This window comes from Cuculus canorus, chromosome 4 (genome assembly GCF_017976375.1).
Source record: "Cuculus canorus isolate bCucCan1 chromosome 4, bCucCan1.pri, whole genome shotgun sequence".
In the NCBI taxonomy this organism is placed as follows: domain Eukaryota; kingdom Metazoa; phylum Chordata; class Aves; order Cuculiformes; family Cuculidae; genus Cuculus; species Cuculus canorus.
In genome coordinates, this window is record NC_071404.1 from 31,460,165 (window position 1) to 31,486,468 (window position 26,304).

A 26,304-nucleotide genomic window follows, 5' to 3' on the forward strand; every position below is an offset into this window, starting at 1 on the left:
TACTGGTTAGCAATTAGTAGTTAAATCATGAGAAATCATTGAGCCAGCATATAATTAGGATGAAAGACGCAACTATGTGTAATGCCCATAATTAGGCCTATAAAAGCTGAAACAGGGAAAATCATTAAATCAGTTAATGTTTAAATCAGATGGACACTGCACTGCTCACTAAGTTGTTTGCACTCGATGTCAAAGGTACATAGGCAAACTGCAACTTATAAATACTGTGCAGGCACTTTGCAGGAAACCATGCTTAATTTGCCCCTATACTGACTTAAGAATACCACCTACTGTGTTTCAAGCACTGTAGTAATGCACTGCAGAAAGATACCACAGCACAGTAACTAACATGAAAAAAACCAAGGAAAATATTGTTTTCCTTTTGAGGACCTTTTTTAACTGTTTCCATTTCCACCAAAATTTCAATACAAAGTTTGTATACTTATTTTTTTCAGCACGCTTTAGGAGTGAATGGAAACACTGTTTACAGCTCAGACACAGATAATTAGGGTATGCATCAGGTTCTATAGTTCCTGTATTTTACTGACAAATTTAGAGCAGTTTCTTTGGAGGAAATATGTTTTTGTTTTTTATGCGAAAAATCAGGAGGCAGACTGTGATATTGAAAGCAAACTAGCAGGAACATAGAGTCCTTTTGATAGTGATAAGACTGGTAAAAAGTATAGGAATTATGCCTGTGGCTATCAGTCTGGTAATGAAACCTTTCATAGTTTCCGTAAATCTGCCTCTATATCTGCCCAAACAAAACCTTACTACAGTACCCACTGGACATGGAAAGAAAGTATCTCATTAATTTCAATGTGTTTAATGTGTTTTAATATGTTAGCTTTACAGCAATGGTGTTCAGCTAGGAAAGATTCACTTAGTAAATGCCTTACATATTTTCTTTGCTCGTAAAGAGCTACAAAGTGCTGCACGGACCATATTGTACAGCTATTAAATGCTATTATAAGATATGTCATATAATTGCTGAAATCTGCACAAAGCAAGAAAACAAAGAATCTCCAACATTTTAACTTTAAAATTATACAGTACTTCAGTAGCTACATTTTCACTTCATAAATCCAAAAGTTCTCCTTAGGTAGAAGCTACATACAATCACATCCAAGTTGAAAATGTAACAGTAAATGTGACAAGATAGGTGATAAATGTGCTGTTACAGTTCAAGGATTTACAATCACAATGTGAATACATTATCTACAGAGACAATTTTTACAATTTATTCATCATTTTTAGACTACTCTGAAAAATACAGAGCGACTTTAAAAATTAGATTGATGATACGCATCATGGAGTAGTTGAAACACATATTTACTCTGTGTGTTCATCTGCTTTCATGTAATATTTTGCTGAGGGACAGATTCCAGGATAGCAGCGTTCCAATTTTCTTACTGCTCAGAATAACACTTTTGGCGTTTTATTGAAGCACTCATATAAGTTTGGATTCTCTAATATCTTGTGTAGTACCTGCCACTGGGTATCAGTGAATATCAGTCCACAAAGAGATAGTTTTCTGAAATTATGTATTAAGAAGTTCACTGTGGAAATATAAAACAAAGAAAAATATAGGTTTTTATTAAGTATTAGGAAGTCAAGTCATTATTTCTTTCCATTTTCCTTGTTGCCAAGACTTGTTGTCACGCTAGAAGATGTTATGTCAGTCTTCTGGTCTGCGTGACCAAGGAAACAAACAGCTCACAGGGGAAATGATGTACACTGTACCATGCAGATGTAGTATGTCACCTCAGGAGCTGTGATCCTGGATACTACGAGAGACAGAGCCTCTATGGACTGCGTGAAATTAAATAATACAGAACTCACACATATGCCCAGAAACAAAGGATACAAATTAAATATAGACAATACAGGAAAGAATGGACTAGTGCTCTGGAAAGCACTGGCCAACAATGAAAAGATGTTCAGGAACCTAAGTCATCCACAAAATGCTGTCATGAAAAGGACTAATATAATCTTTGCATACACACAAAAGCACTCTTTTTTTTTTTACATATTTTCATATTAATATATACTCTGGGACAGACCCCGCAGTATATCTAACTTTTCTGCTCATAGGAAAGATATCAGTAGTTCTGGCGCTCCATTCTCAAAACAGATCCTGAAGGATTGTGAACCATATTCAAAGCAAACCACAAATAAAATTCGAATACCTAAGAACCTGTTTTATAATTAAGGATTCTAAGAGCTCAAGCTGTTTCATTTTAACAAAAAGAATGAAGAACAACTTGATTACTCCATTAAAGTATCTCTACAGAGAGAAAAAACTAGGTAGTAAAGAGCCTTTTAATCTATCAGAAAATAAAACAAGAAACAAAGGTTAGAAGCTAAAGTGACACATATTAAAATTAGCAATTAGGCACACATTTCTACCACAACCAATTAGCAAGTACATTTGTAAGTTCTTCTGATGCCTTTATAAGAGCTCTTTTTTAATCTGAAAAGACACAATTTTACGCGAACTTCTGATCATGGTTCCTGCTGCCTCTCTCACAAATAAAAATGTAAGAACTGATTATAAAATGCATGGCCGTCTACTATAGAAAGGACAGGGAGGAGGAATGCCGTGTTTTCATCTCTGTTGCAGAAAAAGGAGCACCTTGAGAAAATGCAAACTTACCTATGTTTCAGTACACATGCCATAGTTCAAAGGAGTCAATGCATAGAAAGAAATTCACTGAGAACAAGTTAAAGCCTGAAGTTTTGAGCTGCTTAGGATTTGAGATATTGCAGTCTTAGAAGTTTAAGCTCTAACTGAGCAACCAACAATACTTTTGAGTACTTTTTCACTCATTTACTTTCAAAAACAGAAGTGCAAACTCTTAACATCTTTTATAAAAAAACTTTTGTCATTTAATGTTCTGAATTAATTCATTCAGAATTTTCTGGTTTGAATCTAGCAACAGACACCATAATGAAATGTCTCACCAGAGCCTGATCAAATGGAAAAAAATACAGTCAAGCTTTGGGTAACATTAGGCAGACAACATTAACAGATTATATTCTACACTGAAAACTGTAACAAGAGTAATATTTGAAGCCAATTGCCAAGTCCAAGTAATGTAATGCATGTAAGTATTCTAAGTAAAACATTTCTAGTAATTTTGCAAGTACATTTACAAGCTTAAAATCAGCTGATGAACTAAAAGCATCTTCTTTAAAGAGCAGAAGATTATTTATTAACTGATCATTTACTATATGCTAAGCACAGAAAGATCATAGAGTCACTAGGTTGGAAGGGACCCACTGGATCATCGAGTCCAACCAAGACGGATACTAAGGAATTCATGTTATTCTGTAGCTTCACAATTTTATTTTATCATTGAAGAATCTAAACTAGAGCAAGTTGTTCAATAATTTTATTTAATGCAAAATTATTTTTTTCTTTGCTAATTTTTGAGTGTCATTGACTGAATCTGTCTTCCTGGATAAGATATCTTATTCTATCACCAAGAGTGGAAAAGCAGCCTTTGCTATCTTTCTACAAGAAATGTTATGTACATATTCCAATCTGTTTCGCTTTATTTATTTTCTTCCTTGTTTTCCCTATAAATTATCCATTAGGTGAATTAATATTTGACTACACAACTAAGCAAAACCTATATTCTGTAATTTCTAAATTAGGCAAAAGAAATTTATTCAACTGTAATATTTATCATAATGTCTAGAAATCATTTTAACTCTGGAAGCTATTTTATTTCCACAATTTGCTCTTTTTTCATATTTACCCTAATAATTTTACCCTAATGAATGTGAATTTTTCACTTCTACAAAGTTTTGACTCCATGGTTATTCAGCCATATATTCCACTGGCTTTCTTAAGTTATGTAGTCAATGAACTGTTTGACATAAAAGTCAAACTGTTCACTCTTGCTTCGGTGTGCCTGCCCTACAGTTGTCTGGTCATATGAAGCTTCTGATACACCGATAAACCAACACTCAATGTCAGTCAAGATCTGCCTTAGCAGAAAAATGCATATATTCTATTCAGAGAAACAGAGCTGCAAAATTGCAGTTCTTCTGCACTGCATTTCTCAGTGACCTGCGCAGAGTCTAAAAATGGGGAAACTACATAAATCAGAAAACAGATAGAGAAACAAAGTGAAATAATCTTTGTCACTATCATTTGTCTAGTGTTAGCAAATTGCATGAAAACAATGGAGAAACACAAAAATATTGTAAACTCTAAGAAAAATTGCAAAAGCTTTGACAAAAGGGCATAAAGAAAAATGTGTGTGCTGCATGTGGCGCATTATAGATAGGTTTAAAAATCTTCAGTGCAAGAATGCACTGCACCTTAGCATGTTGGACTTTGCTCTGCTACATTTCATTTTATACCAGAATCTTGCTCTTTCGAGCAAGATTATCAAACACTCTGATTTGCAAACTGTTTCAATAAAAATTGTGCCAAAATTATATATTGGGGTTTTTTTTCTAATCTACAGCTAAATTAGAAAGACTGAACAGGGCGAAAGAAAAGATCTTACTCTCTATTCAAGCGAGTCGTTCTGTTGATTAGTACTATACACTCAGTACTGATAGCTCTACCTAACTCAAAAAAATCATGGGTTTGGAGCCAGAAATCAGGGTGGTGCTTTTGAGTCAGAGAGGTTTGGAGATAAAATTATAGACAGCTCAAAATATCTACAGAGATTAAATACTGAAGAATGGCCAGTCTTTCTCCAGTAGAGGAGAAAAGTATTTCTCATGGGCAAGGAATCAGATATTTTTTGAACTTGGATATATGCCACAAAAGTCTGGTTTAATATCTGTGACTGTGGAAAGGAATATGCTAGTGCACAATATGCTTTTCCAAAAAAAAAATGAAAAAAAAAAAAAGAAAAAAAAAACACTTTCTAGCAGATGATCAATTTTTCAACCACCTGTCAAATTATACTTAAGTAGCCAAAGGGGGCAGATTGGTTGTGATAATGGGCCTGCTGATCAGCTCCCCCCCTGAATAAAGAAATTCCTGGTAAGTCAAGCTTGATGTTTTAACAGCAACATTCTCCAACCTCTAACAATTTCTGTATGTCTGAAAAGGAGATTTTATAGTTACCTCCAGTTTAAAGTAGTCTTCAAAGTCAAACAAAGGTATGTCAATGGTATCTCAAAAAGGTATCAACAATGGTACCTCTCATAATCTTCTTCTGTACTAGGGAAGAATATATATGAAACAAAACTGACCCAAAGTGCTGCTGATTACTGCTGCAGAATGAATGACGTTATGGACAGAGTAAGATACACCAAGCTGCTGTAAAGAAATTTTCTGCAGGCTTATGACTCACAGCAATGGTACTTACAGCACCAGGTCTTCTGACTTCCTCACTTACAATTATCCACTTTTCATCCATCTGTAGGGAACAGAGGCCATGAATGAGAAATTCAGTCTTGTGAAGTGTTTTAATTCATGACTGCCTTAAAAGAGGAACTATGTTATAAAAGGTTCCTCCCACTTTCTTTCCTTGATACCATACTCCCACTGCCTCAGGAAGGAAAACATATTTAGCTTACTGCTAAAGACAGCAAGAGAGTGTTATATAACACAAAAGTCCTACACTGCATCAGCAAATTGTGTGATCCACTTTTTCCCTACTCCTCTCCACAGTTTTTTTCTGAAATGTGCTTCCAAAACTCATGTTCTTTATATAAGCTTAATGAACAAATGTATTTTCTCTGCCTTGGAATTTATCACAGCTGTGTGGAAGAAGTCATACCTGGGACAAAACATGTGAGGAGAAGAGCAGTCATGGGAGATGCTGGGATGTGTGGGAGCCAGTTACAGTCACTTAGTTCTAGGGCCTTCTCTCCTGCCTGAGCACTCAGGGACAGGAAAGATTTAGAAAATGGGGAGAATATGAGGTTGTTGTGTGGTGCGTGGTTGACATAGCACTGGGCTGCAAATCTGGTTTCAGAGATATAGGGGTACAGCATAAGGGTAGAAGACATAGAGTGATGGTGGGAGAACAAGGTAAAATAAAGAATCAAGGAAGGATGTTTTAGATGTTAGTCCTGGATCTGTGATGTTGAAGATATAAATTGCTTTCATTCGTATAATTTCTGTAGAATTTTTGCCACTGTAAATTATTGGCAATTTTAGATCTAAGCACCATTTGAGTACATTGCAGTAGAGTACATGAAAACATAATTTTCCAGAGTAATGTTGCCAAAGAAACAGACTTCCTTCTAACGTGGCAAAAAATCAAAGAAGATTGAAAACATATTCAAGGAAGAATAAAATGTTGAAGTAACCCAGTCTGAAGGAAAGTGTGAGATTAGAAAGGTTTTCCTATGTTTAAAGTGTCAATTTGTACTCATCTTTTTTTTCCCTTCCTGAAAATCACAAAATAACAGTTTTTCTTACAACATTCCAAGGGTGTAACTTCATGAAGACTGGATGAGCCTCAGAACCATGGTGAGTTTTAAGAAGAGGTACAGGGAAAGATAAGGTAATGCCTTTACAGATCTTTCTGGGCAGTTCGCATCATGCAGCAGGGGCTATGTATGAAAAATCTGTGGTGGCATTTGATGTCACTTTAACTGGCAAAGAAGCTGAATTACATAATACGAAGGTTGAAGTGAATTTATTCAAGAAGGGCCATAATTTAAAAAAAAATAAAAACACTTATCACAAAAAGCATGTAAGTATTTTGAACTAGTAGGTTTTGTTTGCTTCTTTTAAAGCTTATTCTCTTTCTTTCATGTCATTCCATGCTGGCATACCCATATATACTAAAAATATAAGGTAGAATTGTAAGTAACTCATATGTCTTCCTCTTCAGTCAGTATAACTGCACCAAAATCATCCTCACAAGCCACTGTGTAACCTACTCATACAGAACTCCAGTGATGACTACTCCACAACAGGTCTCTTCAGTCTATCCCACCTCATAGTTAGAAAATACTTCCTAATGCCTATAAATCCCTTGTTGCAACATTATCTCATTACTTCTTGTAACCGGATGAAGGAAACAGATTACTTCCTGCCCCCTCAGGTCATGTTTTCTAGATCTCCCATCAACTCTCCATGCTTTTCTCTCCAACCTCTTCAGCCAGTCAGTATTGTTTGAAACGCAGTAATTCAAACCAGGACACCAGATGTTTGAATTTTCTTTTTGAGGGTATTTTTCCCCCCCCTTCACAACAATATGAATTTGGCAACTGGTGTTTCCTCCAATATAATATCCCGAATTTTTTTCTTCATCTTTTGCCTAGCTAGCCAGTTTCTATCTTTCATTGCTCAGCTGATTATTCTTACTGAAGTGCAGTAATTTGCATTTGTCCTGCTTGAACTGCATCTTGCTTTTCAGACCAAATCACCAATTAACAAGATTGTTTTAGATCTGAAAACCCTCCTCCAACGTGCTTGCAGATATGGCCCCCAATCTGTTTTCACTTTATATAAAAGAAGATGTCATCTTACACCACTCTGAGATTATTATCCCTGGCTTCCTTTGGTTTAACATGTATCATGCAATAATTTTTCACTTCACCACTTTTCCAATAGATTCTGCATTTTGGGGGGCTTAAGGCAGTTATAGTTACAATTAACATATTTTGGCTTCTAACGTAATGAGTAACATTAAACCTTCAACCCATAAAATGTATCTGTTCTATTAGAAATCTCCAAAATAGATGGAAATTTAAGATTTGAATGTAATAAATATTTGCTTAGTATTTCCAGCCAGAAGAAAACTTGATTTTTTTCCTAGTATCATTTAGAACACGCATTTGAATTTTCAAGCAGTAGAGTTACTGAAAGAGTTAGCAGAAAGCAAAAATATGAAGGACAATGTATTGAATAATAAATCAGGTGTATTGAAAGAGAAGAGAACAAGAGCACAACATAGCCTTGTATTAAGTGTCTAATATAAATATTTTGCATAAGGATTAAGGGTTAAATTACTTTAGCATGAAGGAAAATATTGCTGCTCACGACCTAGTGTTAAACAACACTATTTAATCTGGTTTTCTCTAAAGGTAGATCTATATTTAGTAATGGGTTTAATAGATAGGCACAGAACTACAAAAAGTTTTGCTACGCATGTATATAACCTTTTATAACTGGCATTTCCACTCTGGTGTTGCATGAGCTTACTTCTTCTTCATAGAAAGGAAAAATAACCTGTGCCAAAAGAAAATATGGTGAGATAGTCTTCCTAATATTGTGCTTGAATGCACTAACTGGATCCTTAATGACAAAGTGATGATATATGAATAGCAATTAATATGCGAATTAGTAAACTCACGCTGAGAAAAAACAAAGTGCTTATAGGCCATAACCATATCCTAGGCTTCAGGCTATCATCTCTCTTTATCTTATTACTTCTTTGCGAAACAGCACTTAGCAAATAAAAGGACAATGTAATTTCCGTGTTGTGTTTCATAGAAAATTTAGAAATGCTGTGTAATACTCCAAATATATTCTGTAGTGTAAAAGAAAATTATTGAAGCATAACAGCTCACAATTTTAAGACAAATAAGCAAGTTTTCTCAGCAGAGTGGAATGCTGAGTTTACCTTTGAGCTTTTTCTACATAATCCCTACATTTTATGCTGCATTTGTTGAATACAATGCCTTGCCATGAGTCAAACAATTACTCTTGACGCATTAGTTTGGAATTGGTTTCAGCTAGACAGAATAAAAATTAGAATTCAGTTGCACAAATATAATTATAAATTCAGTTATATTCTAAAAATAACGATTTTTACTTTTGTAGGGTAGTGCAGAAGTACCATACTGTATAAAACATCACCCATGGCACAATAAAAGCATAAAATAAAATGAACTGAGCAGAAATTTTTATGATACAAATGAGGCTATTTTCCAAAAGAAAGAGCTATGAGAACATATACATACTTCATGTTTAATTTTAATTATAGCATAAGGAATTGCAGGATATGCTAATCTAAACAGGAAAGGTGATCACTCAGGTGCCACTGCAGTAGTTCTCAGTTCTGGGATTCAGAATTTAGTTTTCCAAATGATTTTTCCTGAATCTCTGGTTTTTCACCCGGTACCAATTTACTAAGAAACTGAAAATGGACTATATGTTTGCACTCCACAAAGAGATTTCTGAGTTTTTTATTTTAGGGATTTACAGAGGCACAGATGTTTAAGAAAAGAACAGCTCAACATCTTCCATCAAACTACCTAATCCAACTGAAAAAGCAGACAAATTTTGGGAAGTACATAGTGGATTGTATACACTATATATTCTATATTACACAGTATTCATCAGTATATTCTGCCATGTAGAAGAAGGTGTCAATTTATGCCCTTGGGCCATCCACAGGGATTGAACTGGTGACCTACAGACCCCACCTGGGTCTGCTGCTACAGTCTGAGATTCATAGCCAAATCTCTACAGCCTGAACCTGTAACACCTTGAATCCACTCATCACTGACATGGATAAAAACTTGCAATACATGTGAACCAAAAGCATATATTTCTAGGCTTGGTGCAACAGAAAACAACTATAGAGCAACCACTTCTGATTATTAAGTTTTATGTACACCGATTTCTTTCAAATTATTGAAAATGAGCTTTACTCCTAAAGTTAAAAATCGTAAGTTACATGTTATGCATGGTATTTATTTTGATTCTTCATCTACTATTAATTTACCTTTATGAAGTATTACCCATATACCGCAAAACAAAAAAGTCATGAAAGTAATCCTGTATGCTTCTTCAGACAAAAAATGTAAATTGAATTTAAAGTCTAGCAATCATTGTATAGGAAAGTATACTAAGTCCTTACTTTTCAAACAAAAAAAAAGTTGTCCCATTTACTGGAAAGCAAATTATTTTTTTGCAAAAATAAAAAGTGAACCTCTTCACTTCTGCCCCTGGAAAATGCTTCTTTTCTTCATATTAGTTCCAAGGTCCAGATAATAAAATCACTACTGTGCATGATATTTTTAATTAGGGAATATATTGCAACTCCTACATTATATTTTCAGGCAGAAAATTGGATTTTTGCCTAGAATGCTATTACCATTTGAAAATACTCTCTATTAGATTCTAGAAGGATGGGTGAAGGGGTGATTCTCAAAAAAATGACTGCGTCTTTTTGACAAAGGAATGTCCTAAAAATCTAGTTTTTAAATCTTTGTGCAACTGACTTCTGAAAAAGTCAGCAAGAAGTTGGGCTTCACAACAGACGCAATCAAACTTAAGCCATGGTTGCCATTTGTATACTGTACACATGCACCTGTGAAAGCTGCTATAGCACATATATTTAGCTGATCTGGGAACAGCTACTACTTTCAGAAATATAATATATCTTTTTCACAAAAACTTGGCCAAAGTGAAAAGTGAGAAAATTAATTACTCTGCACATATCTACCAAAAAAAAAATCTGCAGCCCATTTGGAAATGTGCTTATGGCACTTGCAGGCATTGCTTTATTTAGTTCATGTTTCTCTCAGAGACTTTGGGATCAATCCATTTTTCCAGATATTTAATGTCTTAAGGAACAATTGGATTATTTTCAGTGTCACAGGTTTATTTCACCCACTTACCTTATTTACTCATATTAAACTGGCAACATAAATTAGACTAAAGCATACTTTACTACTGTGTTAGGCATATGGTCTTGAAAGGCACTCAGTCTCAAGCTGTAAACATCAAGGGACAGACAATTCATCTCTTTCCTCGTAACTTTTCTCCTGCAGCTAATCATGCTCCCTTTTATAAATGTGGGTACCTGACAGGGATATGTGTATGTTCATGCCCTGAGCACACATTATTATGCACTTCCCCACTACACTGAAGGCCTTTAATATGCCAAAGTTACTCTGCATTCTACCAAGTCAAGTCTTATTTTTTTGTTTGTTTGTTAAATCAAACAGGCCAAGCTTCTCCAGACTTTCATTGGGGGGTATTTTTCAAGAGTCTCCTGTTTCAAGATACTTGAGCTATGGTCAGCATGAGAAGCAAGGTTGTTTAGTTATTCAGGACAACAAAAACAGCCACAGCAAATCAGACAAATAACGGGTCATCGCAGGAGGATGCTTGGGGACACCATATAAAGACAGGACAAGTACTTAGGGATATTTTCTTCAATTTGCATCCCTGAAGAAGGGACAGTAATTATATATGTCCTTTCTTTTATTCAGTTATTGTTCATGAGAGGATTTTGATGCTTAAAGGTTTTGAGAACCTTTGCTGAAGGACTTCATAAAAAAATATTTCATATGGACACATTAGAGATCTTTGAGAGCTGCTTCTGGTTGCCTTACCGAGCACAATGCCTCACCAACTAAACAGACCTTGAACAGTAACCTTCACTATGTAGTTGCTCTTCTCTGAATCACCTCCTGTCTTCTTCCACCTTTATGCAGATGCAAGCCTTGGAACACCACATGGTGTCATTTTGACCCGACACAGGATCATCTAAGCTATGTGTGGAGCTGATTTGGCTTGGGAAGCATTTCAAGTACAGTTAATTTCTCTTGCAATGCATAGAAGGTGAAAACTGTGTGATAAATTACAATGGAATAAAAGATGAATTTGCACATGGTTAGAAATACTCATGCAGGCTACTAATAATACTGCTGTTACCCAACAGTACGGCTATTACAGAGCTGTTCAAAAACTTTTATACAATATTCCAGCACAATTATTTGGACAAGGATGCATTACAATGCATAAATGATCTTTTTACATACGAATAAAGACTTAGAGCTGGCTATATTGTTTAGTTCCAATCTGGCTAAAATACAATTATTTCACTCACAGAAAGATTCCTATTGTGTTTCCCATAACTATGTGATACATTTTCAATGTTCTATGTGGCATCTGCATGCAGAGCACTCCTAAACAGTAATTGTTGGTATAATTCTTACACGCACAGCCTGTATATGTAACACAAGCAGGGGTGGATTCACTTGCTGAAGCAGAGCTTTTGTTCTCCTTGCTAGAAAATCAGGGAAAAAGGAGACATAAAATCTCTGTTCAGTTTATTAAAGACTGCAAGTGACTCAGTGCAAAGACAGAAGGAGTATTTTTGATTACATGGCTGCAAAAGCTGTAAGACTGCCCCTTATTTTTATGACTAGCCTACATTTTCTTCCATCCACTGTAAGTACTGATGAGCTGTAAAAATATGTGCTTGTGTTTGATTTTTTGAGCTGAAGCTAAGCTGAAGCTTAATCTTTTGAATTGAAGCTAACAGCTAGAGGGAATTTGTCCTCCATATACGCCAATGCTCCATCACCTTGTTAAAAAAGACTCGGCCACCTCTAAGCAGAAAGGGAAAATACTTTAAGGGACCTGAGACAGGGAAAGGTAACAACAGGGACTGCCTTCCTTTACATACATTATAAAGGGAAAATAAGGCCTGAGACCTCACCATTTTCAGCAGAAGCTGCTTATATAACATAGAAGAGATAGGTCTCCAAGTCAAAACCAGATGAAGAGACATAGGAGTTGTAACACCAAGACTGATTGCTGTGGCTGAGCCAAAGCTGTCTTCCAACACTTTCCATGGAGGGTGAGTTGGTCTGTCCCTGGCACTGCTGCTGAACAGGAGGTGGGTGCAAAACCAAGCCTTCAGCCTCTTCAGAAAAACACTGGCCATGGAAAGACTCAATCAAAAGATTCTCACTTTGTTTAATTGCTACGGTATTTACTGAAACCTAAGGCGTCCTTGACCGTTATTGTCAAGACGTTCGAATTTTGACACCTATTGTCTTTGTTGTTATCCTCTCAGTTACAAAATGCCCATTATCACACAAACACACTGCTGCAGTAATTAAACCCACACACTGCCCAGTTTCTGTATCTTGATGGAACTTCTGCTGCCATTAACGAGGCAGGTAACTTTCTCACCAGTCATGACATAGGAAAATTTTTCTTATCTGCTTCTATGAATATTTCTTTCATTTCAATCATGTCACAATACACAGCTCACGTTTTCAAGTCTTGAATATTAATCTAAAAAACTCGACATTTTCTCCGCTTTACTGAAATTAATGAGATTGTTCTGATGAGTGCTTACAAAATCAGATGCAAACCAAAAGAGACTAATTCTACAATAACATACTTTCTAAAGCCCTGTTGTCAAAAAAAGGTTTAAAAATTAAAATATATGTATGTATATGGCTCTATATGTAAATATATACACTTCTTAATAGATATATTACTTTGAAAAGGGTTGAGGACTCATACGTAGAGGAGATGATGGCTTTGGTTCAGCTAATATAATACACTATACCAACAAAGCAAACAGACAGCAAAACATTTTTCTAGGGATGTTTTTCAGAAAATTATTGAAAGACCACAAAGCTAGCTCAGAAGAGGTAAGGTAAAAAGGCAATAGAAAATAAAAATATAAACAGAATCATATATCTGTTATTCTTATTATGCTCAGTTCTTTTTATCCATAAATATATCTGCTTATGTATTGGTAGAATAGCGCATGATCTTCCCTTCTAATTGTGCAGATGAAACAGATGTTTCATGCAGATCTTGCCTTTTTTAGAGAAGACAGGAAACAAGCCTTTCCCAGAAGATTTTAAGTTTCCTAAAAGTATGATGCAATGTATTAGCTTCAATGTCTATTTCTATACCAAAGCACCAAAGCACCCTCGGTGGTGGCGGGACTTGGGCAGAAAACAGGCAAGGTGGCCACTGACTAAGGCGCATGTTTTTATCTTTCACCATTTACCATCTCTTTGCTTCACTCACCACAGAGTCATGACCCAGATGATGATCAGTTCAGATGGGTCTGCTTTTTGCATACTGATTCTTCAGGGAGAGGAACAGGCAGGCATACATATATCCCACAGACGGAAGAACTGGAGGAAGCCCCAGTTGATACCTTGTGGATATGGTATTTTGCCACCAGCTTTTTCTTCACTGATATTTTGCTGCAGTATTAATTACTGGCCCTGGCTATATTCTTTCAAAATGACTGTTCAGAAAAGTTTCAAAAACAATGCCCTTGATAAAACTACAACTTTTTTGCATTCTTGATGTTCTAAATCACACCTGAAACCAGGTTTGCTGTAACGCTTTTCAGAAGTCAGTAGGTAACTATTCTTTTCCCAAGATTTTATTCTTCCACATGACTTAAAAGCTCCAGAGTTTTTCTCTTTCTGAGGCTGATAGTCAAAGCAGATGTCTAGGAAATAATACTTTTCTTAATTTACCCTATGACCATGGACAGAAATGCTTGCTCTACTAGCCTAGGTGGATATTTACTCCTAATAAATCCAACCATAGCATATTCAGAGCAAAAAATGCAACAAAGAGTGGCAAGTCAAAGCAAGTTCTTCCCTTCATCATTAATATTGGGTTCCATGAAACAAAATTAAAATACTCTTAGAACTCAAAATAGACATTTTATTTTTCAAAAAGTAAAGTTAAGTTCCATAGATTTATTCCTTCACAGCCTTACTAGAATGGTTGGCACTTGGTCAGAAAGTGACATAGCTGACTTTAGCTGACATAGCTGTATTCTGCTTCCTGCTGTGCCCTTAGCCACTTCAAATGTTACAGGCTATCAGCTCTAATAACAGAAAATGTAAAAATGGGGAAATGGGCCCTACAACCTCTCAGGCTGTAGTCAATGTACATTGGCTGAGACGACATTTACATTTTCAACTCATCAACATCCCCTCACCTCCAGACAAATAGCTTGGTGAAGAGATGTTTTCACACTAGCAAAGGAAGCACAGAATTTTGAATGGAAGGCTATTTCCCTGTCCACTGTCCTTCCACTACAAACTCTCTCTATTCAGTGACCAGCAAGCATCCTTACCTTACAAAGAAATAAACATTTTCTTGAATATGTGAACAAAAGAATTCAAGATCTCATAGGTTAGAAAAAAAACTCACAGCTGTAATGTATGCAAACCACATCCCTCAAAGCATATTTTTAGGTGTCTACTAATTGACTCCTTAGTGTTTAAAATTAAGTTGCAGTCAGGTCTCTTTCAAGAGCTACTGATGATATTATTAATTTTTGGTATCGAAATTCTGTTAGTAGCACCTGATTCATCCTGGTAAACAGCGCTGCCATCTCATTCTCAGCCCTGGCCTGTGAAAATTTACAGCTTTGGGGGCTTTCATTTGTTTATTTTCTTCAGAAGTAGGTACCAATAAAACCAAACTACCCATCAAACTGATCCTGATACAGACTGCATATGAGGGATGCGCTACAATTTTGCCTGTCTTTTAAAAGGTATGTTTTTAAAAAAGTGCATTTTTTTCTGGGAGTGAAGGGAAAATATTTTAATTAGCTTTAGATTAAAATAGAATAAATTGGACAGCTAATTCTTCCTCTTCCTGTCTCCTCTTCCCTGAAAGGTTCACAGAAGTTATTTATTTATTTAAAAACAAGTATTGTGCCTGTCATTAGGCTTAACTGAGATATGATTTGTGCCACTATAAAATAAAGATTAATTTTATTGAAGTGTAATAACAATCACAAAGACATCCATATTAATCCCAATTGAGCTTTTGGATATAGGTGTGTCTCAGCTTACTATGAGACGAACAGCTGAATGCTGTGCATTCTGGCTGAAGGCTCCAGTTCAGAAAGTCAGTAGCAGGATTTTTTTGCCACAGAGGAATATAGCATTTCCTTCTCTTTGTTAAAATCCTATTTTTTTTAACTACTTCTGAGCAAGTGTCTAGGACACAAAAATTTAAATACTAAAATAAGGAGATGCTTGCTTCTTTAAAGGTGTGGTCTTGTTTACTCTCAGTTGAAAGGCCACTTTTACAAGTTTCCAACAGCAGTAAACTTTACTTCTGCTGACAGCAGAAATAATTGCTATGTGCAGAAAAAAAAATATTATTTTAAAAGTTTAACTCTGCTTTCTTTTTTTCATGTTATGTGCCTTAAGTTTACATTTAAATCTGTTTAATTCTTCTGCAAAGAACAATTCTATGTTCTTGGGGTAAAAACACCTATGAGTGAACATCAAATCATTGCAAGGTAAGAGAAACTGGGATTTTATGGTAGTGGAAATAGGTATTTAACGTACTCACATAGAAAATATTATTTTCATATCAAAAAATTCAGGTTTTGGGTTGTTTTAGGTTACAAGATCAGAGGAAAGAAGAAAAATTTAGGCAATTTTAGACCTCCTTATTTAAACTGGGTTCTCAGAATTTTATCCTTCCATTATCTCCTATACTAAAGCCAACATCCACACACCTGTTACTACAGATTTTCTGAGTAGTCATTTCAGTGTTCTAACACATAGAGAACAAACAATTTCTTTTTTCAAAGACACATAAATGTTGGAAACACACACGCATTGTTTCCTTAATGGTAATATTAGCACAAAACAATTGGTTATGTTATTTTTTAAAATTTACAAAACTTAGTGCTAAATCTGTGAGGCATTCATACAGATATTTTGATTCATTTTGCCACCAGCTTAGCACAAGATCACTGTGCAGTCATTTCTAATTGCACTGCTCAGCCTTCCCTTTCAACTTGAAATCTTTACATTCCACCTGGCTATTCTAAAACTGCTTTGACAAGCTCTGTATGTCTATTACAAAATAATAGCATAGTAGTCTGATGCAGCAGCATATTCCCAGAACTGAAATGATTTTTACTCAATATAATCTGTAATTCTAGACACATCTAGGTTTCTGTGCAGCTCTCCTAGGCATTCCCTCTTTGCTCTGCTCATCGTGCTGCAATTTGCTGCCTACTAGATATACGCATTCATTGATCAAGGTTTACAAAAGCCCAAGTTCACTAAGACAGACAACACCTTGGCAAAGGGTGCCTTCTGTTTTATGGCTGTCAGCAGTATGATGGAAATTTTATCATGAGACACAGATACACTACTCAAATACAAATAATTTTATTCAGCAATAGCACAAGTGGTCTCGGTAGATTGGTTAGATGACATATTTACATGAACAGTGAACATTACCTACCTCATCTAAATTAATACTGAACCAAACAGGGAATTTAACAAGGTACAGGTCTCTTCTAGGCACACAGATCATTTTCCAATCACATATTCACTTGCACCTCATAATGAGTTGAGAAGAAATGAAGAAAGGTATAAGATCTGTTCTAAAAACAGTATCTTGCTCCCCTGAAAACAAGATTTACTTACAGAAATGCGAATGTCAATGTGTATTGGGGAACCAGTACACACAAAGTAATTCCCTGGTAGTCTCTGATGAATGATATTCTTTGCCAACTTTTTCTGGAAAATCTAACAAAACATTAATGAAATGGAATAGTTTTCCCTACATGAATATTAAGTGGGAACATGATTCTATACAATAAACAGTTTTTGCATTCATCTCATGTCTGCTCAGCTGCAGAAGTCATTGGGAAATGGCACGCAGAACATTTCTAAACTGAAGTATACTTGAAGCAGTAGATGTCAGCTTGAGTCCTGCAGGAAGTGACAATGGAAATCAGATTGTTGCTGGCTATTTTTTGCAACTACCTATAAAGTTTGACACAGCTAGGCAGTCTTATGTTAGGACTGGAACATATTGTTTTAGAAGAAATAAAAGGGAAGAGAATTATTACGAATATTTACGTAACATATACTATATCTGAAAGCACAATTATGTACAAGCCTGTATATTGGTACCTTTCTGAACCTCCAAAGGAAACTGAGTTTCTGACAAAAGAGTATAAGGTTAGAACTAAGGGTAGATGCCTTAGATACCCCACAAACTGGAGTATCTCAGCTGAGTGACTTCTACAGAGTATTAGCCATCTGTTGGTGATGACTCAAGCAAAACAAAGCACAGATGGCTCTTGGCCCCAGTTTTTGTGTTTTCCTTTTTTTGCCTGAACTCTTCTAAACTCCAGAGATTTTGTGTCATTTTTATAGTGTATTGTTATAGCGACTGGCTCCTAGTGTGTATTTAATCACAGCTGATTTTCAAACTATTGAAAGTAATAAATGATGCCATGAGCTCCACCTTTAAGGCTAAGTAGTCTTCTTATCATTCAACTTCCTTCCTCACACATATATTACCCACTGAATGGGATTTACAACAGCCAGCCTGCTCAGCAGGAAGACCCCTGAATTAGCCAAGACAAATTACCACACTCCCCACCCACCCCCCCAAAAAAAAAAGAGAAAATGGAAAAAGCAAACTGAAATCCTACGTATTACCTGAAGCCTTACAACCTTAGCAGGATTTTCTGATTTTCTCTACTGGACTGAGATTCACATTCTCAAATGTTCTACTGAACTATGATGACCAAGCAATCATTTTCATTACAAAAAAAAATGGCTCAGCTCTTTCTTTAATATAGAAAAAGCTGCTGTGAGTTGTGCTACAGTCACCTTTTGTGCTTACAAATATATATAGCTTAAGCTAATAACTCCCATTAAAGAAAAGATCTGGGCATTTTTACCTCATTTGGCCCATTTGGCCACTTAACAAGTTAAAGTCATTGAAGCTACTATAGTGGGCTGAATTCATGCTTGCAAAGAATTCATTATTTGAGCGTTCTTATTGGACCACAGTCCACAGGAGAATTTGATGTATCTGGTAGATGAATATCAATGCCCCTAAGCAGGATAAATCCTAAGATACTCCTCTCAGTCCAGATGGGAAATACACAAGCAAACATGTTAGTCATTAGTGGGATGTGTATAAGCAGCATTACTAGGAAAAACTGAGGGATCTGCAGATGCTCAGTACCTAGTGGGTTTAGTCAGGTCTTTGCAGATTGCTTTCTAGGGCTGAGCCTCTATTACACTGTAGGCACCTTTCTTCTGGCAGATCCTAAAGGAAATAATGAACTTTTCTGGAAAACACAGGACTTTGAGGTCTCATAATGAGCCTGTTAATGGCTTGACTACTTCCAATGCCACTTACAGCTAAATTACATTTATGCAAAAGCCACAACTGCAGTGAGGAAAGACAGAGAACAGAGAGTAGGCGATGCAGCCCTAATCCCCTACCAGCACAAAGCACAGAGGCTGGATGTGCAACCCCTCAAGTGCTTTTCTGAGTTCAGATTTAACACTCCTTCCAATATAAGGCTTTAAGTGGATGCGAGGTACGACCCAGATTCTGAGGCTCAATTCTCTATTGTAGGTAACTCCTGAAATTCTAGACTGCCTTTCAACTTTTGTCACTTTTGTTTCTCTATGTGCAAAAACCGTACAACTAAATGCAACTCTAAGTTAAGCAAACATGAAACCTTCCTCTAACACAATTAATTTCCTTGTCTTCAACTAGTTAAGCAGCAGAGATGCTTATGCACACGTGGACTACCTTTAACTGGAGATGACATAATTTAGTATTACTGAATAACTTCAATTACAAAGAATGCTACCTGTATTTTCAGTGGTTTACGGCATTTTTTCTCAGCCACAAGTCCTAACACACTGCAGTATATCAAATACCTATGCACCAATCAGATAATTTTCCCCTTTTAATTTAAATACCTTTTCCATAAAGGTTTTCCTGAATTAAAAACTGTACTGATTTTAAAGAGCTATTTACCCATGTACCAACTGACCCAGGGCAATTGCATTGCTTGTATTCGATATGAAGTTAGTAAGTTTTTCCTCTTTCTTGAATCCAATTCAAAATACCTTATGAATTTTGAGTAGAAGATGGCCTACGTAATCAAGAAGTACAAGTATTGTACACTGATCTTGAAGAGGGAAAAATACCTGTCTGAATCTCGTTCAACAATCTATACTTTCTACCCTGATACTGGTGATAAAGCCTAAAAAACTGTGCAGAAACCATAATGTTGCAACAATACCTCTTCTTACTCAGGATCATGATACAAAGAACAATGCATTTAGAAAGCACAAATTCAAATTAATTACACTTTCAGTTTATGTGCTTTCATTAAATATACACAACTACCTTTGTACAAGCTAGAAATGAAGTGATTTTTTAGCAGTGGCAGCCTTCGTTTACTAACATAATCTGTCTGTTCAAGAGTTGTAGAAGCAGGAAGGTAGAACCTATAAATTTTAGACCATGCTCCCCAGATGAACCAAACAGGACCGATAAAACAGAAATACGGCTAAAGGCCAGATTTTTATGCCTGAGGCATTCTACTGCTTATAGCACTGATTTTTAGAGATATCACTGAGGTGTTTCTGCTGATGCAACTGCACTGATTTAACAAAGTACTAATAATTTAAAATTGCAGAAAGATACTCTGTCATCATATAGTACTTTTCAAGTAGCGCAAATACACAGGAGTTAAATCACATAATCCTACTTCATGGGTTATCTGGAGCTACAAAAAGTGAGGTACGGACAAAACACTTCTTTTATTACAGTTGTTGAACACCACAAGTTTGCTTTGACTTACTCAGTACCTCTGTAAATCTGACCTTGTGTGATTAGCTGCAGTAATAATCTGACTAAGAATAAAGTCTCACATTTTGCGTCTCTCTCTGCTGTGGCTTAGCCAGCAGACATTCCTGTGACAAGGAGCAAAAAAACCACCAGTGCTGGTGGATAGCCACCTCACAACGTATTTCTTCACAAAGAAGGGCTTTATTGTAGAACAAAGAGTTAACATGTAATATCTTAGAATTAGCAAAGGATCTGACGGCTTAGTAAATAAATGTCAATTTTTGTTCTTGGACTGTTAAATACTTAATTCTGGCTTTACAACACCACTATATAAGGCTGCAGCCAAATGTACAACCAGATGTTAAGCAGGTTTCTGTAGCTCTTTAAATGTACAGCTCTTTAAATGTACAGCTCTTTAAATGTCTTTAAAAATAAAGACAACAATACAACTTCTAAGCCATATTCTCTAGGTTTCTTTTGAAGAGAGAGAGAGAAGAAAATGAGTGTTTTCCCTATGGAGAGGCCACTGGAATTTCCATGTCAAAGTAAGAAGATAGTCTATCCGTAACTCAGTGCACGTTTTTTTTCATATTTGAATCCTTATCTTTGTCTGTTGGAATGCTAGATCCTTGCAGGATGTAGAAACAACTATGTTTGGCACGGATTTGCAGAGTTTACATAAAATAGCACAAGGCAAACTGATCTCACAGGAGAAGTCTCTGTGACATTTCTGCCACAATGCCTTACAAACATGTTCATGGCTTAATCAGGAACCTGGGAAGACAAAACCTCAAAAAGGTAAACAGACCTACTAAGAAAGTATGCCTGGGACTCCCAAATTTCCCTTCATATTATAATGATTTTGCTTTGGAAGGCTCTAGCATGAGTTCTGCATTGTCTCCCAAGTCGTACATTCAGACCTATAGAAACAACCCAGCTTACGACAGCATCACACAATAACCTCTTCCATTTCAGGAAGAAAGAAACGTGTTGCTAACCTTTACACAAATCTCTTATATCTACTTTTCTAAAGTGCAGAATACAGTGGCAGAAGAAAACAGCATTTGTCCCAAAAGCCATGGAAAACAGGAAGATAAAGTACTTTTTTCCCTTTAACCAAGCTTTCAGATTTTGATGTATTTTCCATCCAAAACTGTTAAGCTTAGCAAAGCTGTAATGTACAACGTCAAAAAGCCTGGCCAAGGGTTAGGACTGTTTCTTAGTAGTGATAGTACAGGAATGATTTCTAAAGTGTATAGGGAGAGCACATTGTCTTGACCTTTTTCCCGCATCTGCTGAACAACTATATCTTATGCACAGAATTCTCACCAGCCTCCTGGAATATGTCTAGTGCTTATACATATTGGAAGATGGAAAGGAAATCCCACAATAGGAAGACAGAGAAAAGGAATTTGCATGTATATTACCTTAAAACACTTTCAGCTTGACCTTTTATTAAGAATGGTTTAAACGCTGAATTCTCTGACTGTGAATGCAAAGGTTAATTGTCTTTATTGAGTATTGCTGATAGGGACCTAGTAAGCCATGACCATTTCTTGGAGGGATGTAGGTAGAGAAGGGTAGGGGAAAGCGGGTTTTGCATTAATAAGACAAATGCCTTAGTATCCACGCTACGATGCCCGTGTCCCAAGCAGAGACATGAGTAAATAAAGTAGAATTTTGTAAGAATATGGTGTTATAGAGTACTATACTTTTCATTATGGAATGACTAACTTAACCAGAAATATAACCACCTACCTAGTCTCATTAAAAGTCCTCCCATACCACACCAAGCACATGAGTTTCTCTGCCTCCTTCTTAAAAAAAAAAAAAAAAATAAATCCTCTCAGTGTTAGTTCTCTTGTTAATTTAAATAGTGATTTACAAACTTAAGACCAAAAAACCACTGAATCAACCTCTTGCTTAAACTCTTGGGGTTTCCTTGTTTTAATTTCTTTATCAAATATTTCATAAGTTACATAAATCGCCTTGGAAGACTATTATTGCAAAACCTCCTCTGTGATCAGTTTCATGAGGATGTTAAGTAGTTTTATATCACCAAGAAATGTAAAACTGTAAATAGATAAGAAATAGTCTCTCATGAACTAAAGAAAGAAACTCAGCTAATATTTGCAAGATGATTCAGAAATAGTGTACAGCGTTTAATGGGTTTTGCCTATTAAAAGTGATAATTTCAAGACACTTAAGCACACTGTTAAAAATAACATGTTGTGATAGTAATGAAAAATTCTCACTGAACAAGCATCTTCAAGCAATGTTTTCCAGGATGTTTTTTATTACAACATGCTACTGATCTGTTATCATACATTCAATTACAAATCAACTTTCCCCCAGAAAAGTGTCAAGAGTGTATCACAGACTGCAAGGAATACTACCTTCCATTATGTAAGACTGTACACAAACTGGGGTTACTAAACGAACATAAGAGAAGTAGTCACAATATATGTTAAAGGAATTGTATGTCAACTGACATACTGGAAAAATGTGAAGGACAAAATCTGTAACAGTATTAAATCGTATCCAGTGTCAATGAAAATCAGAAGTCAACAGCGGTCTAGCAAACACAAACGCCTCTCCACTCTTCTTTGCAAACCACTCAGACAATTTCAAGCAATTAAATACCTCAACATAAGTTTTGAATATATCACATATGAAGTGTTTATATGTGTATAAAATATCAATTAACTTACAAATTACAAAGCCCAATAAAATATATAACACTCACACAGCCATATAGTTCCATGTGCATTCAAAATGTAGATATAAACAACCACATATACTTTAGATAACAGAAAGTGCTTCACAACACTAAACCAAAGACTACAGTGCAGCTATGGCAGAATTATTTAGTCTGTGTTTTCTTTACTACTTCTTTGAAACAAAAGCCCCACAGGCTTCTGAATTAAAAAGTCAGAGGAAAGTTCTTGCATGCATCTGAGACAGAAGATGAGGCAGATCAAAGGAAAATCAGAACAGCTCAAAATCTCTGGAAGGGTAGTCTCCCTTTTCAGTACTGATCCGTTTCATCAGGAATTCGTGTGTGGAGTAGCAAGGGGAAGCACACCTACCCTCTTTAGCAGATGTTTCACACATACTACTTACTCAGTTTTACACAAAATTACCTCTCAAAATGTATAGTCATTATACATCGTTATGTATCTATAATATACATAATTCAAAATTCATTACAATCAGTGCAATAAACAACAGACAATTTCAAATTTATATTTAATGCCTGATCTGAGATGTATAAATGCTTTATATATCACACAGTATATATTTCCAATATCATTACTACGTATTATCATTGGAGCCGGCACATTTTACTCGCACTGTTAGTAGGGGAGTTCTCCTTGATGCTTACTAGCACACATTTCTCATGATGGAGGAAACTCAGTATTATGAAAGACGGTGTCCAGCCTGTTCCCAAAATTCATGGAAGTTCTGCTCTGACACCCTGCTACCCTATCTGACGTTTGTCATATGAGCCCTCCGTGCAATACGGTGTGGGAGACACCTCAGCGCCCACAGCTGCCTGCGAACCCTACGTTCCAACTCCTTCCCTTCTGGCAAAGGACTGCCTTGGTCCAGGGAAGGAGTGGAGCACTGAAACGGTTTAAACTCTCCTGTGATTACAGAAAGTAATGAAAGCTTTTCATGACTTGGAGCAGTGTTGTAGTTGCTTTTTATTGTGCAGAGTAACCACGGCGGAACTCGAAATTTTGCCCCCTTTATATTCCTGCCGGTAGGAAGGCGGCTGGACGGTTTACACGCGGGAAAATCCAAAGTTGCTGGTGCCAGGTGCAGGGCTGCTTTGCGTGACTACCGGGCACGGCGATGTCGGGATGGGAACTCGCTGCCGGCGGCGGCGGGCTGGGGGCTCAGGGCCAGGGCCGCACCGCCCCCTGCCGGTGACCGGGCGGAGCCGCTCCGGGCGGCACCCCGCCGGCCTTGGGAATCACCCCCAGCCTCAACGAGACAACTGGGAATGCCAGGAAAAAGCGGGTCAGCCCAGACCCCGACAACACCGACAGAAATGACTCCTTTTGAAGCTATTCTCGTGGGGCGGGGGAGGGGAGATGACAGTGGTGAAGCTTAGGAGCGGTGCCACTTCTCAGCTACGCTGCTTTCCTCAAGGTCGCTCAGCTGCAACATTACTCTTAATTGCAGTGCAGGCGGCTACGAGACGAACGGAAGCGCCTTTGTCCACACCAGCCCAGCGCTGGATGCCCCGCTAACAGCGGGACGTGCAGTAAGGAAAATTCTTGCCAAGTGCTGTCCCCTTTCACTTTCTTTCTTTTCTTTTATTTTATTTTATTTTATTTTATTTTATTTTATTTTATTTTATTTTATTTTATTTCCCCTTTTATTTTCTTTAAAGACCCTTTAAAAATAATCCGTTAAAATAAAACTTTTTTTTCCCCTTCCCTTTAATTGGAAGGCTCGGCTGCTATCTTTCCCACACCAGCTGCCTCCTTGTAAATGTTGGAAAGGCTGAGGAAGGAGGGAGAGGGCTCCGCAGCTCAAGGCAGGCAGCATTTGCGGCGCGGCAGCATTTGAAGCGCTACGACGATCAGTTGGTTCTCAAGCAATTGTTTTATTACCTTCCCCGTCCACTGCTTCCATCACGTCCAATACCCAAGCAGCGCTACCGTTCCGGTGTGCCTTTCCTGTGGGGATTTATAGCAGTCGCAAGCAAGACTGGGGGAGGGTGAATTTATTTATTATGTCTTACAGACAAGTGTGCTGAAGTATTTCGAGCTCTGGCTGGTCAGAGACGGAAAGGAGCCCAGGGCAGCACTTCAGTGCTCATCAGCGTTTGCCTCCCTCCCTAGAGGAGAGCCCTCCTCAGTCACCTGAGTGGGTGTCCCGAGGATGGCTGTGCGTTTGGAGAGGGAGGAAGGCCACCTTCCCGCTCTTCTCCCATCGCTTCTTTAACCGCGCAGCTACACCTCGGGCATCCCTGCGGCGAGGCGTGGGAATACTCCGTTTCCCTGCCCCTCCAGCTCCTGCTCAGCCGCTGCCTCCCCCGCCCCTTTTATTTAGATGGATATAATTATATGTATTATTGTTATAATTTTATCCCGATTTCGCTCAGGGCAGGGGGTCCAACAGCAGGCGCGGGCAGGCTCTCCGCAAAGGAGCATGCTCGGCGCTCTCAGGCATGCTCCTTCGGCGGGGAGGGAGACAGAGCTGGGCCGGGGCGGGGAGGGGAATCCTCGCACCGTCCTAATGCAAAGTTTTATTGTTCGAGCGGCCCCGGAGCCGGAGCCCGACCCGGCATCCCCTGCCCCGCACCCCGCCGCCGCTCCCCCAGCTCGGGAACCCGGGGGCGAGCGGAGGTGGGGGAGAGGAGGAGGAGAAGGGAGGAGGATGCTCAAAGCGAGGAAGGCTTCAGAAGCAACTTCTGCTCCGCGGAAAACCCGCAGGTCGCCTCTTCCCGAGCCGAGATTATTGCTGCCCCCAGTGCTGATGCGACGCCGAAAGCACATCGCCATCGTCACCACCATCATCATCACCATCATCATTACTATTATTAACGCTGCCCGGCAGCGGCGGAGGGGCAGCACCGCATCCAACCCGAATCGCAATGACAGCACCCGGCGGGTCTCCTACCTTGAGCTCCTCCGCGTCCAGGGTTCCTGATCTGTCCATAGAGCGAAACTGAGCGGAGCGGAGGAGAAACTAGGGAAGTTGTGCCAAAAGAAAAAAAAAAAAAAAAAAAAAAAAAAAGAAGGAGGAATCTAGTCTCTCAGTTTCCAGCCTAAACTCAGCCTTGTCCTCCAAACCCTGGCAGCCCCCCTCAGTCTCATTCTCCACGATCACGCCTCCACCGGTTAAAATAAATAAATAAATAGATAGATAAATAAATAAATATTTCTTCACTTTTTTTTTTTTTAAAAAAAAACAAAACTCCCTTAAGGATTAAAGCGACAGGTGGAAAGGTGATCCTTCTCTGG

General features: G+C 37.6%; 1 long non-coding RNA gene across 1 annotated transcript; it reads right to left on the reverse strand.

The window, feature by feature from the left end:
- LOC128852145 (uncharacterized) lies at positions 1–26,038 on the reverse strand. Its single transcript, XR_008449785.1, has 4 exons — positions 25,961–26,038; positions 8,092–8,161; positions 5,340–5,390; positions 1–1,559 (listed from the first exon to the last, which is right to left on the reverse strand). It is a non-coding gene; the product is annotated as an uncharacterized LOC128852145 (long non-coding RNA).
- Between the last annotated feature and the right edge of the window lie 266 nt (positions 26,039–26,304).